At 38.3% G+C, this 19,027-nt stretch overlaps 1 protein-coding gene across 1 annotated transcript in view; it reads right to left on the bottom strand.

Annotated features, from left to right (window-relative positions):
- Lrba (LPS responsive beige-like anchor protein) overlaps positions 1 to 19,027 on the bottom strand; it is a 400,347-nt gene that overhangs the window by 152,889 nt on the left and 228,431 nt on the right. The window lies entirely within an intron of this gene.

Here is a 19,027-nt window from a genome sequence, read left to right as displayed (position 1 = left end):
TTTAGTTTTGGGTGACTTGAAATGTATAGCAGGTAAGAAATGATCTTCCCTTCCTGTGCTCATTCACAAAAAAATCATTGTTTGTAGGACATTAAATAACATCAGACCCAAATTTGCTGCTCACTAAGAGGTAATTAGCTTCACATGGAAAAATAGTTATATAGTTAAATAGATCACATTGTCTTGGCTTTTTACTATGAGATTGCCCAGACATTGCATAATACTATACCTTCTGCTGTTACTAAGTACTTAATACAAGAAACAACTAACTACATAAAGAAGCACATGAATATACAACATTAAATATAAACAACCATGTTTAATTAAAGTAAAATTTGTAGAGGCTAATATAATTTGGGAGCAAAAACACAAGACTTTGGTAAGTTAAGTATCAGAATGGTATTTTAAACTAATAACAATTATTATTAAGCTCAGTGAAAAAGTTTGTATTAAAAATATGTCTATAATTGCTGGGTACCGTGGCCCATGCCTGTAATCCTAGCCTCTCAAGAGGCTGAGAAAAATGGGAAGTGGGGCTGTGGCTCAAGGGGTAGGGTGGTAGCTTTGAGCTGAAGAGCTCAGGGACAATGTCCAGGCCCAGGGGTAAGGTGTTAGCCTTGAGATGAAGAGCTCAGGGACAGCACCCAGGCCCAGAGTTTGTCCTATTACCCACAAATATATATATATATATATATATAATTTTAATATCATGCTTACCATTTTATTGGCCTTAAAATGAGGGTTTTGTTTTTTTGTCAGTCATGGGGCTTGAACTCAGAGCCTGGGCTCTGCCTTGAACCCTTCTGCTCAAGGCTAGTGCTCTACCACTCTGAGCCACAGCAGAACTTCCTATTTTCTGGTGGTTAATTGAAGAAAAGAATCTTGTAGAGACTCTTCATCCTAGGTGAGCTTTAAACCACAATCCTCAGTCTCCGCTTCCTGAGTATCTAGGATTACAGGCATGGGCTACTGGTGTCTGGTGCAGACTTACTTTTTTTTTTTTTTTTTTTTTGTCAGTCCTGGGCTTGAGCTCAGGGCCTGAGCACTGTCCTTGGACTTTCTCAAGGCTAGAGCTCTACCACTTGAGCCTCAGCAGCACCACTTCTGGCTTTTTCTAAATATGTGGTACCGAGGAATCGAACCCAGGTCTTCGTGCGTGCTAGGCAAGCACTCTACCACTAGGCCAAACTCCCAGCCCCTAGACTTATTTCTTGATGCTAGAAAAGTATAGTTTGTGCCAAGATTCAAAGAAATGACCAAGTCAGAAAGCTGAATATCATAGCAGCCTCCATAATAACAACTGTTATTCTTTGTTCATAAAACAACTGTTGATACTTGCCATAATCTCAAGAAGGTTTCCTTGATATAAATCCCTTTTAAAATATAACTTTATGTAACATTTATAGGAAATTATCCAGAGTGTGTCATTATTTGACTTGGTGATTGGGTTCTCAAGCTACGTGTGAAATAAGGGAACTATGCCAGCATCTTTAGCTGGGCCCCTATGATGGTCAAGAAGAGACAGGTGTTACTACTAATTGGTGTGACAGGAGGGAGGAAACCCAGAAGGGGAAGGAAGGTATGTCTCCTTGTGTCATTAAGGAGATACAACGTTCAGAACCAAGATTGACAAGTAAAAAAGGGAGGGTAAAAGGAGGGCGTACTTTAATTGAATTTAAATAGAGATCATCAAAATCATTTTCCCCTTAGTTTCCCCAAGTTATATGGCATCTCCAAGATTGTGCCAGAGCAAGGAAGCAAAAAGCTGGAAGATCAAACAGAAAACAAAAAGTAAACAACAAAACTACCTCTAATGGGCAATCACATTTGTTGGAAATAAATGAGGTTTTTTGAGTGAATACTGTGTTTTACTGTGTTTAATAATACGGAGCAACTGGATAAATCGGAGTTACCTTGAGACATTAAACAGTAGCTATTTTTACTCATCATTATATTCTTAGCATCAACACAACTTACAGATATTCAAAGGTTTTTGTGGAATGAATGATTTTCTACCTCTGGAGCTTGGGATGTGGTAAAAGTAACATTCAGTTAAAACTCAAGCATCACCAAAGAAGGGAAATGAAGACTCTGAATATCTTGTTAGCCCATACATTTTATTAAAAGCTCACGGCAAATGCGTGCTGTGGGGCACACTTCGGGAGTTGAAACTCGTGGCCTGAGGCAAGTCCTTAGATGAAAAAGATACTACAAGCAAAAGAAAAGGATTAGTGGTATGGCTCAAGTGGCAGAGGGCTTGCCTACAAAGACAATGCCCTGACTTCTCCACTGAAGATGAACCATAATTTACCTGTGCAAGTATGACCCTAAATAATAAACTATAAAGGATGGATGGAGTAGTGCATGCCTACAATCCTAGCTACTGCAGAGGTGAAAGTCAGAAGGACCACACTTGGAGGCAGTCCAGCAAAAATTCCACAAACCCCAGTCCCAACCAATCCTGTGTATAGGTATGCACATGTGCCATTCCTGCTACACAGGGTATTGCTGGAAGATTTGGATTCCAGGCCAACAGGGGCAAAAAGTTTTGAGGCCCGTTCACTACAGAAAAGGTTAGGTGTGGTGGTATTGGTATGTTACTTTCATTTCAGTTATTGCAGGGAGTAATAACAGGAAAACCATAGCTTAGGCAGGCCCAAGCAAAAATGAAACACTACCTCAAAACTAATCCAAGTACTGATACTGTGCCTGCCTAGCAAGTCTGAAGTCCCGAGTTTAAATCCAAATTTATTAAAAAGTAAAAACACTGCGAAGATTCACATAGACTCACGATGTGGTTGAGGCACAAATTTATATAGAACAGACATGTGATATGCAGGTGATATCCTAAAAAGTGACAAAATATTTTAGTAGCAGATCTATGGGTAAAATTCTATTTAAATACAAAGCTTAGTAAGACCTTACACAACTAGTGATGCCACGGTTATACAAGAAATGTAAGGATGCATTTTCTACACTATTTCCCCCAGTACAGAGGGGTTACAGTTATGTTTGCCAGATAGTAAGTGCATTACTTCTCACACATTGATATCCCTTTCTCATGTTTTTGCCACATCCTGATTTCTAACAGCATTCGTCACTGAAAGAAAGCATACGTCTTTGAAGTAAAAGGTGATTCCAAGGCTCAGGAAGGAAAGGTTACAAGATGGAGAACCTAGAACCCCCTGCTATGCTAGAAAGTTAGAAAGTGCACTAGAAGCCAGATGTGGTGCACAGGCCCCTCCCCATCAAAGGACAATGAGGGTAGCTATTATAATTGCAATGGAAAATTGTTCACACTCTCCCTTTCATCTTACAAAAAGCATATAATCTACCAATAATCTTAGAAACGGTAGGGAGTCACATTGTACTAAGAAGCAACCTACCACACCTCCACACTGACACTGAAGAGACTCTTGCTCCTTACTTTAGAATATAATAGTTTCTAGATGCTTATTGGCAACCAAAATGTTCAACCTACTAATAGTCCACTGTGAATGGCTGTGTTCTCATTACTCTCAGCATCACATCACTGGCTCGCCCTCAATCTCCAGTATTCTTCCTCTTATCCTCCCCGTCAGTGCTTCTCTGTTGCTTTGCTCACACACTAACTCCTAACTCTCTTCATTCTTGCATTAAAATTGGCCTTAAATGCACAAAGCTAGTCATCTTTTTTCCTTGTCTGCAAATCTACCAATCAGCATATAATATTCCGTGCATCTCAGCTCTTTTCAATGTTGCTGAGTATTCACTGGTTGTTTTCCAACTCTATTTCTCCCTCCATTTGCAATCTGATCATCCAATTTTTCTGTCCAAGGCTATTTGTATTAACTCTACCTGCAAAAAAGGGGAAAGCAACAAAGATAATGGCAGCATATTATACACAGATACAACTATAATCAGTGATGCTAAACAGCACTGAAACTGCACATTCATTTTCTCTACACATAGGACATCTCTCCCAGCCCTCTCAGCAAATGTTTAAAAACACAAGAGAGGAGAGTGGTGGGGGGAAGCTCTTAAAGGCAAGGTGTGAAGCAGAGAAATCAAAGTCAAGTTTATATGTATTATCCAAACAGATAATAATACAATCTAAATCCACAATATATTTTCTTAAGATTTATTAGCAGTCAAGATATTAAAGGCCTTCAAATATTAATACAGTGTGAACGCATTTTAGACTGGGGCATGGTAGATGAGAACATTGTTCTTCTTTCCCTGTATACAGACAAGTTTATTTTGAAATAGATTTTTAACCTATGACAAATTTGTACATAAGCCTAAATGCACAGGCCATGAAATTTAGCAATAAGATATAAACACTATTAGCATTATATAACCACAAGGATAAAATGTGATTATCTTTAAAATCTGTTTTATATTAATCATACATGAAACTGAAGAGTAGTAGTATATGCTCTACCCCACAAAGCCAGTACTCACACACTTTTAACAATTTCTATTTTTGTCTCCTTTTCAAGACATTCTAACCATATTTAAAAACAAAGCACAGAGATAAGTTTATCTTTTGAAATATTTTAATATAATGTTCCAACATATATGAATCTATTATCCTATAAGAAACATGCAAAGAGTCATATGGTACTTTTATAATCCTTGAAAATAAATTACAATATCTGATTTTTTTTAGTTTATTTTTTTGCCAGTCATAGGGCTTTAAGTCAGGGCCTAGGCACTCTGTCCCTGAGCTTTTGTGCTAAAGGTTAGTGCTGTAACAGTTTGAGCCATACCAGCACTTCAGTTTTCTGGTGGCTATTTGGAGATGATAGTCTTACAGACTTTCCTGCATAGGCGAGGCTTTAAATTGAGATTCTCAGATCTCAGCCTCCTGACTAGATATAGGACTACAGGAATAAGCCACCGTTGTCTGGCTAATATCTTAATTATTATCTGAAAGGGTCAAAGAGAAGACAGTCATGATGGTATAAATCCATAATCCCAGCACTTGGGAGGTTGAGGCAGGTGGAATCGCAGGTTTATGGACAGCAGGGACAATGTAGTTTAGTACAGATCAGCAAGGCTACATAGTAAGACTGTCCCAAACAGTACAACTATATACAGATACACATAATAACGGACTACAACTCATTATAGATTCATTGAGCGAAGAATGAGAAAGTGCTTAGCATAGTGCTGGGCACAGAATAAGAGCTCAGCAAGCTCCATGGTGATCATCTCATTTCATCTGAGTTTCAAAGGGCAAGACAATTTGCAGAAATTTCACATTGAATTTTTGACCTGGATCTTAGAAGGCATTCTCTTGGAAAAAGGAAGGCATGAAAATTATGGTCGGGTCTATAGACATTTAATGAGATTAAATGGAAGGTTTAATCATGAAGTGCTACCACATCAGTAAGATATCTGCCTTGCAATAACTTTTCATATTAGTAAGTTAATAAAAGGATGGCAAACAGGAGCAGTAACAACTCAGACATGTATTATTGGGTTGTATGGATGAATGATGCCTGGAATATCAATTCAAAGACTGTTCTCTGTAAGGTAAATTATGGCAAGGGCTCGGGTCTGAGGGAAACAAAGCTGACTAGGCAGGGTTTTAGGTGTTCTAAAGCATAAGAACATAATAAAAGCCTGTTTATTCTATTTTTCTAAGTAGGAGCTGGAAAGTGAACTAGAAGGTATGAGTAGTTCACAGGCGCATTGACGTGACAAATCATTGAAGTGTTCCTTCTTTTATTCCCAGAAATAATTCCTGAAAACCTACTATCTGACAGGTACTTAAAATGTCCTTGGAACAAGAAAATATTAGAAAAATTAATTCAAGGACTAATACTCCAGTGTAGAAAAGCCAAAAGAAGGGGCAGAAAGTTTGGCCTAGTGGTAGTGACTTACCTAGCATGCACAAAAACCCAGGTTCGATTCCTTGGTACCACATACATAGAAAAAAGCTGGAAATGGTAGTGTGAAAACTGATGAATGTTTTCAAATCAAAGAGACCTAAAAAGCTAGAATTTTATACTTGTATATAAACTCTCCATTTTAAAATAACCCACATTTTAAAATATTCCATACAATATGAGATGCCAAAAACAAGAAAATCAATTCCGGTTAGAAAAAAATGGGAAACAAGTCAAAAGTATATTCCGGTCAGAAGACTATGGCTAACCTCCAGAAGATAATTCCAGGTTTATAAAAGCATGGCATCTCAGGCATCTCAGTTTCCTCATCTGTAAAATGGTGGTACTACATACGTAATGCTTACCTCAAATGACTGTTGTGGGAATTTATGGGTTAGTAAGAGGCAGAGTAGTTAGTACAGGGTTTATCACATAGTAAGTATTTCCTGTGTATAACTATTATTTGGAAGTGCTTTTCCAGTATCTAGTGAGTAATACACCCTAACAAAAGTAAACAAAAGTTTTTCCTGAAATAAATAGACCAAGCAGTTGGTCACAGGATAGTATTAGAACAGTGGCCAAAATATGTTTAAGAAACAAATGGTAAAGCAGTGTTTATAACAATTAGTTTTATAATAAATATATATTTATATGATATATAATATATAAATATATAATAGGTAAATATAACATATTTATAATAAACATATATTTAACTTTAAATATAGAGAGAAAAAGAACTACTTTCTTTATATATAACAAAATTTAGATGCTACCTAATCACCTCAAATTGCCCAAATGAAGGTGGTATTAGTAATAAAATGTCTACCTCTTATGACATAGAATCTGGAAGGCCATTGATGGTTTGTTCAGCTTGCATAAGTCACAACTGATTGGACACAGTCCCTGTGGGCATGCCATTTCATCCAGACTGGACGGTTCATTAGTCATAATTACTATAACTGTACAGCAGAGACTGCAGTTTTATCTCATCATACATCTTTGATCAAGCTGCTTCAATTCTGCTTCTTCAGCATATGAAGTTACATTATTGGAGCTTTTTATTTTCCAATCAGTAATTAACACAGATTAGGCCTTTTATCAAAACATGTATTTGGGCTTCACATTTAAAAGCCAGGGCCCAGATATGACCACTGTTTGACCTCTGATATTCCAAAACCACCAAAACACTATGAATCATCAAATAAAATCCAGAATGCTACAGAGAAGATTAAACAAAGAAAAGAACTGACCTGTGTTAAAAGCAGAAGATGACTGCACTTACCTAAATTGAGACTAACCATATTTGCTGCAGCCTCTCATTAAACATTAAATTGCACACCAGAAGAACACATCACACATATTTATTAGTTTGCACTGTCACTTTCAAAGGACTCACACCACAATTAGTGTTTCTCTTCAACTATATGTTACATAAAGAAATTTCCCATGAAGCTTGAAGACAAAGTAATGGAGATCCAAGAAGGTGAAGGAACAGATGGATAATAGATTTCACTGAACACTAAAATGTAACACAGTCACTCCAGAAAAGAAAATGTTTCTAAAACATGGTTTGAATATAAAATGCCAAGTGAAATTGATGTGTCAGGATTTTCTTTTCCTTTGCATGTTTTTTTGGAAAACAATGGGGAACTAAACAGCCTGTCTTGACTATTTTTGTGTCTCACCATCTCCACTGTGGGCTGTGTGAGGAATCATAACCGACAGTTACATGCAGGCGCTGAGGCTGTGGAACTCCCCGAGTAATTAGTGTTGTCGGGATGCAATGACATCTGTGTTCTCGGGATTCTGGAGACATGTCAGGACAATAAGATGTATATGAAAAAATATGACAAGCACCACAAATGCCCTTCTGAAAGGTCTTACACTTCAGGGAGAAGCCGAAGAAATAACATATGTCATCTTCTTTTTGTAAGCAATATATTTAAGGTTAAAACATCTAAAAAAGATCTTTTGAACCACCCTCTCTCTCCCTTTCTTTTAATAATAAAGCATTCACTCAGGCGACAGCAATGTAGTATGATGTTCGCTTCTTTAAAAAAAAAAAACTTTCTTAACGTGATTCTATGCAATGTAATCTATGTGACCATTTCTGTAAGTGGAAAAGGGAGAATTTATTTTATTAGCATTTCTTCACCAATTTATACTTTAATCTAAAAGTGGTAGCATTGGACATAAAATAGTCTGTAGTATGTGGTAAATGCCTCAGCATTACTGGCTTGTTTTTCTTATAATAGAGGCTGCTGAGTTATTTGCATTAAGTCTTTGTTTTAGAGCACCAAAAGCTTTGGCTTGCTGGTGTCTATTTCTGAGCCCACTCTCCAGGCTGTAGCAGTATGTATGTCTGAGCATGCACTTGCTCCAAGAAAGACATTAGTCATCATTAACAGAAGCACTGACACCGAATCTAAGTGCCTCTCCACAATGACCAAGTGGCAATCATCTTTCTCTTACAATGTCACTACTGATTAGGATTTTCTTTCATGAAAATTTAATTTGTTCCCTTTCTTCAGCTCTTTTTAATCCTGAAAAAAAAATCAACGCATTTAGGAAGATTACAAATGAATCAAAAGAAGTTCTACCTACAACTAGTGATAAGGGATTGAACATGCTACATCTTTTAATTTAATCCAACATAAAACTACCAATTAAGTCAATGATTAATAAACAGAGGAAAAAGAAAGATCCTAAAAGAAATCTTGCTATAACAATCTGTAAGCTTCAAAAGGAATCAAAGTATGAACTCTCTAAATATTAATAACAAAATGTCAATGCTTCAAGACACTGTAGCAATTTATCATTAGATTTGAAATTTGCATTTGCTTTATTCTTTGAAAGATAATACTATGCAAATAGATGTACCATTACAAACTTAAGAAAGTACTTATGTACCCATACCTCCACTAAAAGCTAAACTGTCAGTGTTTTCCAAAAAGGGATTTGTAGTTGCTTTGGACAAATGGAAATGATTCATGTGGCTATACAGCTAGCAGACATATCCTACAACTAGAAGACACTACAGACTTAAACTCTGGTTCTGCACAGTATCACAATGCTAAACAAGATATTGTAACGATAAATTATTTAAGAAAGTTTTTTAAAACATTTACTTTTCTGTTTTATTTCAATTTGTTTAAACTTCATAAAAAAAAAAAAACAACCTGTAAGCATGTAATAGTTTGCAAGGATCCTGGTACAGCCCAAACTCCGGCTCTTAGTTATAAATATTATGTTCTCTATCTATTACTTATGTATTATAAAATAGCAGTTGACTTAAATTTAAATTATTCCAAAATTATTTTTATCTTTTTAGAGCAAGTCTAGTTTTAGTCAATTCTGTTATTTTTGTGTTCAAATGAGCATAAATTATATCTTCTTAAGTGTAAATATTTACATAAAAATTTTAAAATAAGAATTAGCTTCGTTTCTTTTTAAATTCAGAAGCAATTATAATTCTCCAAGTTTTGGTTATTAAACGATCTCTCTATTTTCTGTTATTTTACTGTGAACAGTAAGAGAAAAGAAATTTGAAGGTCAAATAGCCAGTGCTTAGTAGCATTTACAAATGGTTCAAATTTCTTATCTTCCCACTTAAAATTGGCCTGTAGTTAAAACATTTTAGAGGAAATCGGGAATTTAAATAGACTTTGAAAGAAACACAATTTCTAAAGATTTAAACATTGTAACAGGAATAGCTCAGACTAATTAAAGAGCTAGCCTAAAAGAAAACTGGGTTAGAATAACCTAGCTTGAACAGCTTTTTTAGGCTGTTTATAAACATTGGGTCAGTTCTACCTTTAAATAACTATGCTGCTTAAATATGCAGTTAGAATTAAATTCTAAGTTTCAAAGCTGTATACACTTATTCAAATGAAAACTTCAAAAGGTTATGATACATCACAAACTCAATTCCAGAGCTAGTACTTGTTCAAGTGTAGAAGTTTGGCTCTGTAACTTCTACCCCTCAACTTAAACCTCCAAGTCACTTGTCAGTTAAAGGTTGGGCGATTTATTGACCGTCTCTGGATGCATTCTGTCAGTGCTGAAGGAAATATGAGGGAGGGCTGTCGCTACTGTTCTGGAGCTCATTGATAATGACATACCTGCCTCTGTCACCCATTACCCATACTACAAACTACTTAGACCTAACTGAAAAATCAATAGCCTACTTGCACTGGTTCCTGTGGCTGCCTCCTTTGATTGTCAGCTCCTGTCTAGGGTCAGCACTTACATGAAAGGGGCTGTGACTGCCTGATGCTTTCAGGACAACCTAACGATATGAAACTAGCCAACAGAACAGTAAATTCTGTCTCCCTGCCCTCCTCATCAATTAGGCTTTGACTAGGCTTGCCTGTAGAAACCTGACCTTTTAAGTTTAGGTGAATATGGACTAGCTGAACACACCATTGCCCTCAGCACTGAGCCAGGAAATCTACTGACAGGTTAAACAAAACAGAAGGTTGTAACTGTCATAATTTGCATTGCACTTTCACGCCAACAAGGGTGTTATCAGTAGGGGCAAGCCCTGGAACACACAACTCCAGCACCCTTAAGCCACTCTACTCATAAATTTTCAAGTGAAGTGAGATAAAACATAAATTCACAAATAACAATGCATTTCTCATCTCTCAATCTTTTAGGTTTGCACTTTGCAGACCATGGAATGTCCGTCAACAACTCCCCTGGTGGTCACCTAGACCCTCTAACTGCACCAGCAAAGTAACTCAACTCTAAAGCTGCTTTAGAAAGACTTCACATTACAACGGGTTGGTCTACATCTCAAAACAAGAACAAGGAGATCACAATGTTATCTTCTCTTGCTCACTTCCCTCCCTCCAGAAATATCCACAAGCTTAGACAAGTAACTTTTCACACAAGTGAAAGGAGGTGTTGAAATTGTTTCCTACCAGACTACTCTGATAAGGCATCTTTTACAGTTTGAGAGAAAACTAGGAACATCTGTAAAATAAAAGATGTTAACACTTTTATGCTTGTCAGACCTTCTGGTGAAAACAAGTGAAAAATATGAGAAAGTAGCAGAAAACTTCCCTTCCTCTAGTGATTCATCTTTAGAAGAACTAGTTCCCAGGATGCACATTTCTTTTAATACAATGTGAACTTGGTAATGTCATATTTGCTTAGAGCAACATTATTTCTCTAAGGAGAAGACTTTTTAGAATGAATAGTCATAGAACATACAATCTTCATAAGACTGTCCAACATAACAGCTAACCTTGTTTATACCTTTAAACATGTATGATTTTGGCTTGAACTCAGGACCTGGACACTGTTCCTGAGCTTTTATGCTCAAGGCTCTAGCACTTGAGCCTTAGCTCCACTTCCAACTTTTTGGCAGTTAATTAGAAATGAAGAGTTTCATAAACTTCCCTGCTTAGGATAGCTTTCAACACTTACATTCAATTGTGATCCTCAACTCTCTGCCTTCTGAGTAGTGAGGATTACAGGTGTGACCCACCTGTGCCTGGCTCACATGATTTTTATATAAACAAGATTATTCACAGGACCTAGTTTTAATAACTGTATGATCTGACTCCTATGGACAATTAGTGTATTTTTCAAATGTCTTCCAACTTTCTACTTTGTTGTCCCTATCAACTTATCTCCAAGCTATAGTGTGTACTTCTTATTCCTGAAATCTAAAACATTTGAAATTATCTTCATATATGCTATGGTAGAAAATAGTACACTTATCTTTATATAAAGAACTCAACAGATGACCAATTTCAAACCTTCATTTTAACCATGGGAAAGAAGTTGAGCAAGGTGGCACATGTGCTCAAGAGGCAGAGGCAGGAGGTTCATTTGAGCTGGGATACATAGCAAGGCCTTGTTGGAAAGGAAAAAGAAAAATTGGAGAAAATAATGAGTAGAGAAGATATAGTGACAAAATTTCCAGGCTTTTGTTTCCCAGATCGATGTCCTTTGCTAATATCTTTTACATACGTCCCTTTATTTTATTTATCCAGGTAAAATACAAGACAGCAACAGCCTTGTAATTTAAAAGAATAATAGATCTATGTCACTCATTTTAAGTGAAAGCTGTAATTTGCAGAAAGTATTGGGTAATGTGTGGAACACTTAACAACAAGAACAAAATGCTCATATAGCACAAACAACTGTTAGAAGACCTTGTTAAGTATGGCTGGATCCCCTGCCTGACTGAACATGATGATTAACTATGCATCTGGTAGCCTCGAAGGTCCTCTGTGTGTACCTAGCTGATAGCACAGTGAAAGGCATGGACAGTGTCTGGTCCCAGCAAGCAAATCACTTGGAAACAGTCATAGCCGTAGATCAAAGATTTTTCCATTCTAGACCTGTTGATTTAAACTTACTAACTTACATTTTATCTGCAGACAAAAGTGATCAGAAAGAAGAAAATGACTCTAAAATCTAGAGATAACAAGGGAAGATAGAAAAGGAAAATTCAGAAAAGCAGCAGACTGGCAGAACCCTGATATCATAGGCCAAGACAGATGTTTTATATCCTAGTTTTATTTTCGAAGGTTAGAGGAAAGTTTCCACTCCTTAGATTATCAAATGTGATTTCATTTATACTACACAGATGTCTTCCACGCACACAATGGCCATTGAAGGACTTTTTGTGGTTGTTTAACCACTACAAAGGGTCAGGGAAAAAAGTTTCTGCATGACACTTTTACTCTAATCCACAACGTTTGAAGGAAGAAACAAGTTAGGTTTTTAACACTCTTACTATAAATAATACAACATCCATGAAAAAATTCATATAATCTTAGTGAACAGTTGAGATCAGATTACTATAGCTAATAACAATGTGCAAAGAATGTTGCAAGATCAATGCATCTAAAAATAAACTAAGATTTTTAAAGAGTTAGTTTTCCTAAAGCATAAAAAAACTACCTAAATGATATGCTTAACTGAAAATTTTAAACTTGGGTTCACACAATGTTTCATATGACCTAAAAGGAATAGAGCATGCTTTCGAGTACTGTATTTTCAAGTTAAATGTATCTCAGTGTGGGCACAATCTCCACCACTAATCTCTTCCTCTCCTGTACAGAAGTCTAGTGCTAACTATTAAAATGACAGAAATGGAAAGGGAGTTTGAAGATCCCAAGAAACATCCGGTACACAAGGCAGGTCAATAATATAATTTTCATACAGCATGCTTTCATACCGTAAAATCAACTGTTGTTTCTCTGTATCTGTAAATACAGGATCAATTAATCGTAGTTTATCTGCGAGTAAAATTGAAGATCAGAAAAATCTGGTTCTCTAGATAGAAGAGATAAAAAATAATTCATGTATTTTCACTTGAAGATTATAGAGAAAGCCAGAAGTTATTCAAGCTAAATTTATTTGGCAGTTAAAATTTAACATTTACCAAATAACACATTAATGAGTTCTAATTTTAAAATAAATTTAAACAAGGTGCCAATGGCTCATGTTTGTAATCCCAGTTACTCAAGAAGCTGAAATCCAAAGACTGCAGTTAAAAGGAAAATCCATGAAAGTTTTATTTCCAATTAATCATCAAAAGGCTGGAAGTAAAGCGATGGCTCAAGTGGTAGAGCACCCAGCCTAAGCAGCAGTACTCACACACTGAATTCAAGCATCAATACTGGCACAAAAATGAATTAATTTTTTTTTAAAAAATTAATAAGAGAAAAGAGAATAATGTAATGGATGCACCTCAAAAATGTGTATATTTAAAATGAGAAAGGGCTAAGTGCTATTTTAGTAGTGACTAAGACATACAGAGCATGAGTGAGAATGCAGCAACTTCAATAACTCACCTCGAGTGTCATTAGCATTTCACATCCTATCTCAGCAATATAACAAATGGTACTGTCCTTACTTTCAAGCCGGGCTAAAAGCTACATACGTCCGTTTGTGTGAGAACAGATTTCTTAACTCTATCATTGCATATTCTGGTGAAATCAAATTATGCGTAGTGTAACATAGTATTTCTATAGCTGCTATTCAATTGGAGGAAAGCATTATACTTCCAACTTTGCCATTCTACTAAATGGTGTTAAAATTAAACATGCACAAGTCAAATTAAGGACAAACATTACTAACAATATATATAGTATCATCTGAGGTAATTAAAAGAAATTTAAAATGTTCATGAATCAAAACTAGTAACATTTTATAGAAGCACTGTAGCTTTCAGTACAGTTTAATAGGCTCAATATCAAGCTGTTGCTTTCACTTGACATAACATTATCTTAGAATCCAACTGAGAACAATACCCTTGGGTTACCAATCAAATAAATTACTAGTCTTGTTGTTTTTTTTTTAAGTTACTTTGTGAGATGTGGGAAAAAAATGTTGCAACAGCAGGCTTGACCATTTAATAGGTGTCACAGGGAACTGTTTCAGGCAAACACTTGATTATTGGTTATTCAAGATTGATTCCAGAATAATCACCAATACTTAGGTATAATTTCTGGCATACTGCTGAGACTTTGATAATTTGATCAGTTACAGATCAATAACAGATAATAGAGAACAAAGTTTGACTTTAATTTTTAATATAATGCCTAATACATTGACAACTGTGAATGTTCCCTATGTATGCTTAAAATAGTTATTACTTCAATAAAATTTCATCAACTAATACATGAATAAATCATGTTATTATTTTGGGTTATTTTTTTCTATCAGTTTTTATATCGTAATCATTTTTAAATTCAGAAAATCTAATAATGTTTTGTTTCCCAAATAACATTTTCAGCAAAAGTGTTTTTTTAAAATCAGCATTTTTTTCAATTTTATTTTATTGTCAGGATGATGTATAGAGGGGTTACAGTTACATTCGCAAGGTAGTGAGTACAAAAAAAAGAACATTTTTTAAAATCAGCATTCTTGATAATTAAGTCAATTAATTATATAAGAATTAAAATTCTGGCAACTACATGGATGTTTCAAAGTTATACTTAAGCAGAAAAGATAGACAACAGACAGACAGAAAGACAGACACCTGGTCTTTTTAATACCTTTTCTCAAAAGTATAAATCCTTCAAAAAGATTGTTTTATAAAGTCAATATTTTTTTTGAATGTTTATAAACTATTTCCTAGGAGATAAAGTGGTAAAATCTAAAATCTGTATACACTTTGGTAAAGATTACTGAAATACTAGGTATTATTTCTGCAAATGAAAAACTAGATTTTAAGTTTCAGTAATCTGATAAAGTAAAAAGAAAGTATATCGAAGGCTAATTTAGTGAATACATTTCTAAGTAAAGATTTGCGGAAAATTAAAGTTTAAGGACTCTCTAGAACATAAACAGGATTATAACTGTCAGCTGTACAGGGGCATGTACTGCATCCATTAGCACGGTTGTCCTTCTGAGACGCAACCACGAACTACTGCAGGACATCTTCGCAGGTCCACACACTCCAGCCGCCCATGAGCTTCCTCAGCAGTGCAGGAACGTGTAAAACTGACAGGCAAAGGGCTTCAGCTTTCCTTTTCCTTCTCTTCTGCTTCTCTCTAAATGGAAGTCAGGGATCTTTCTAGGAGCACTTAGGCTGAGGCTTGTGTAAGTCTGAGCTAAGGGAAAATATAACTGAAATCTCTAGGTAAGAAAGTGTCACCATTTGGACTATTTATTACTTTCCAAGAAAACTTTGGAAAAGTCAAGTCATTTGTTACTGTCTTAAGCGATAAGGTTAGCCTTCTAGTCTAACTGCCCACTGTTATTCTTCGGTAAGTATTTTCAGTTTTTAAAGTGTTCTAAGATCATTACCAGACCTTAGCACCAGAATACTCACTTCCAATTCTAATTTTAAACATACGAAGACTCTGAAATGGAAACGTCTGTTTTCTTTTTTAAAAAAAATGATTTGTGTAAGTACATTCTCCCCCACCTCCCACTCCAAGCCCCTGGACTCAACAAGGGTGTCAATGAAAGGAGAATTTTAATTAATAATTGAAAGTTCACTTAATCATGATCAAGGGAAACGCAATGAGTAACACAGAACTATTCTAGAACCACAATACTGATATTTCTCAAAAAACAACAACAACAACAAAAACCTGGTAAAGTCCTTGTTTAAGCTGACCCATCGATTTTCAAAAAGGAATTGGGAAATTTTCCGACTAAAAGCTTCAAATATGAATACTTTATAGTAATTAAAAGCACGCACGCCTCGGATTTTTCATCTACATTCTTCTCAGAGATCCCTGATGTGCTGATGGAAAAGGGCAAACCCTGAGACAGCACCCCGGGAGGTTCTGGCCTATCAGAGATCCAAAAGGAAAACCCCAACCAACCCAACCCATCCCCGAGCCTCCAGGACCCGGCCTCCCGGGAGCGCGCGGGAGCGCCCGCGGCCCCGGCCCGGGCTCTGGGCAGAAGCCCGCTGATGTTGGCACTGCCTAAAGCAAACAAACAAGATGTTTAACAGTCAAATAAAATGTCCTGCGGCCTCCCTAATGAATTTGTCAAGGACGTCCGATTCCGCCCCCCTCCCCGGCCTCATTAACTCAAGTATGATGAGACGGATTATAAGGAGAGAATACAGATCAATCGGCCGGGGACGCGAGGTGGCTTTTAGCCTCCAGGCTTTCTTTCTGGCTCACGGAACGCGCGGTCTCCCCGGCAGAAGGAGCTGCCACTTGGCTTTCACACACCGTCAAGGAGCCGCTGATGGACTTCGGCACCCACACACACACAGAAAGGCGGAGGGGACGGGCTCCTCGGCGACCGCCCCCGCCACCCCGCTCCCCCTTCCAGCGCCCAGCCAGGCCCGCGGAGGGGCCGCGGCCGCCCGCGCCGGGCAGGGGAGGGGAGCGAGCGCTAATGCTGCAAGTGTTTAAGTTTATTGCTCCAATGATGTTTCTAATTAGTACCACGGCAATAAATTAAAGTCGCCTTTGTTTAACTGATTATTTACTACAGCATCCACCTTAGCCCGGCTAAATTGGAAATGAATTGTTTTTAAACCAAAGCATTTGTAACGTTTTATCAGGGTTCGGACTCGGTCTGTAAACGCGGGGAGACGCGGGGACGAGGGGTCGGCGGAACGTCGTCGGGGGCCCCGGCAGGCCGGCCCGGGCCGCCGGGCACCTGGACGGCTCACCAGCACTCCCCAGGGGAGCGCGGGTGGCGGAGAAGCGGCCAGCGCCGGGATGGAGCCACGCTCCGCCCCGAAACTGCCCGGGGCGGGGGAGGGGAGCGTCTCCCGTCCCGCCGGGCACCGCGAAGTGCGGGCCGGCCCAGTCCGGGGGGCCGGGGCCGGGGCCGGGGCGGGGAGGGAGAGCCCGGGGGAGCGCCGACAGGCAGCCCGGAGCAGAGCCCGAGGGTCCTCGCTGGCACCGGCCTGAGAAACCAGCGTCGGCCGCCGCCCGCATCTCCACCACCCCGGAGTTGGCAAAGCAGTGTTGGCGCGTGCGAGGGGCGCGGACGCCCGCGGTCTTTCCCAGCTCCTCCGCACGGAAGGAAGACCCTAGGCACAAAACCAGCCGGACTTCAAGACACAGGGACACCGCCCAACAAAGGCCAAAGTTTTCGGAAAAGGACTGGGGCCGTGAGAGGAGGGTGACAAGCCGCGGGTGGGGGTGGCCGGCCCCAGCCCCGGCCCCGGCCTGCAGAGGCCGACCTCAGCTTTCCTGGCACAGCCCAATTCACGCTCACCTGGTTGGGCTTTTCCAGGGCGTCAACCCCTCCCAGGGAAGTTCACGAAAACAACTCGACACAGTTTTGCAAAAAGGAAGGTGACACCTAAACGGCTTCACCGATTTTTCATTTTTCTTACATAACCCAGTGCTCCTAATCAGACTAAAAAGAATCCTGAGTGTGTTAAAACAACTCAGAGGAATGACTTAAGTCAAAGATAAACCCTCCATAGTGAGAAAATTGGAAAGTATTGCAGCTTTTTCTCATCTAAAAGGCCTTAAGAACTTCATTGGGTTAAGGATTCCACTTAGTCTAAAGATGCATGCATGGTTCCACTGAGATACCCAGGGAAAAGTGACGCCATCTGTATAATCAATAGCAGGATAGTTACAGACTTTCACAGCAGTCAAGTCTTTTAAAAGCAGAAGTCAATTATGAAAATAAAATCATTCTACAAATGAAATATGCTGCCTGAGAAAACTTTCAAAATCAGATTCGTGATACTAATGTATTAAGAAATTTTAAACTGGGAATCACATTTACTTCTTTCTTCAGTTTGGCACAATTTCAGAAGCTTATTTAACAAACAAGTATGCCTATCAAACTCTACCAGCCATGAATTTCTCACAACTTAACACATCTTATCTCCAGTAACTGATTAGTTCTTGTAACAATAAAACAATGGTATAAAACATATCTGGATCTTAGTTATGAAATGATTATCAAACAATATGGATACATTAGGTCTGGCCTGTTTTTAGTAGCTATGGAAATTACTAACAAGAGATTTATGAGCATAAACCCTCACCGTATATTCATTCCTGCACCACCACCATTCTGGCACATGTATACAACATTTGCTCTGGCTCTCAACAATAATGAGAGGGGAAAAATAAAGAGGAGTGAGTTTACTGGGAAGAAGTAGGGGGAAAAAACTGTCAAAAATTGGATACTCCTTGCTGCATTTGCCTCAAGTTGAGGTAATTTTTAGTTTGCACCCACAGTTGAGGGAATTTTTTCAAAAGAGAACCTTCTGAACCACTGTTACTCTTTCTTGAGTCATTCCAGCCAGCTCCAGAACTAGTTCCACAGACTCCCTTTTTTCTTTGTAAATGATAAGATGATAAAGAAGAGGGAGCCGTGAAACATGTGCGAGCATTTGACTTCTACTGTCGTCTTGTATTTTCTTCTTTTTCCTCTCTCTTCCCCCTCTCTTTCTCTCTCCCTCTCCCCCCCCCCCCCTTTATCGAGAGCCTCGGTGGCAGCTACTGTTCCTCGGCCTGCCCGTCTTCTCTCTCGGATTGGCTAAAGCACTGACAGCTCGATAGGGATTGTAGGAAATGAAGCTCCACCCCTCATGATGGCTCTGGGACCATTCATAAACTAAAAGAGAGAGAGAGAGAGAGAGAGAGAGAGAGAGAGAGAGAGAGAGAGAGAGAGAGAGAGGACTAGAAAGGGAGGGAGGGGAGGAGGAAGGGGCAGAGAAGACAGGAGGGAGG

Source organism: Megascapheus bottae, chromosome 23, assembly GCF_031878675.1.
Source record: "Megascapheus bottae isolate mThoBot1 chromosome 23, mThoBot2.hap1, whole genome shotgun sequence".
Classification (NCBI taxonomy): Eukaryota; Metazoa; Chordata; class Mammalia; order Rodentia; family Geomyidae; genus Megascapheus; species Megascapheus bottae.
The sequence above is the reverse complement of the archived record's forward strand: the minus strand, read 5'-3'. Positions and strand labels throughout refer to the sequence as shown.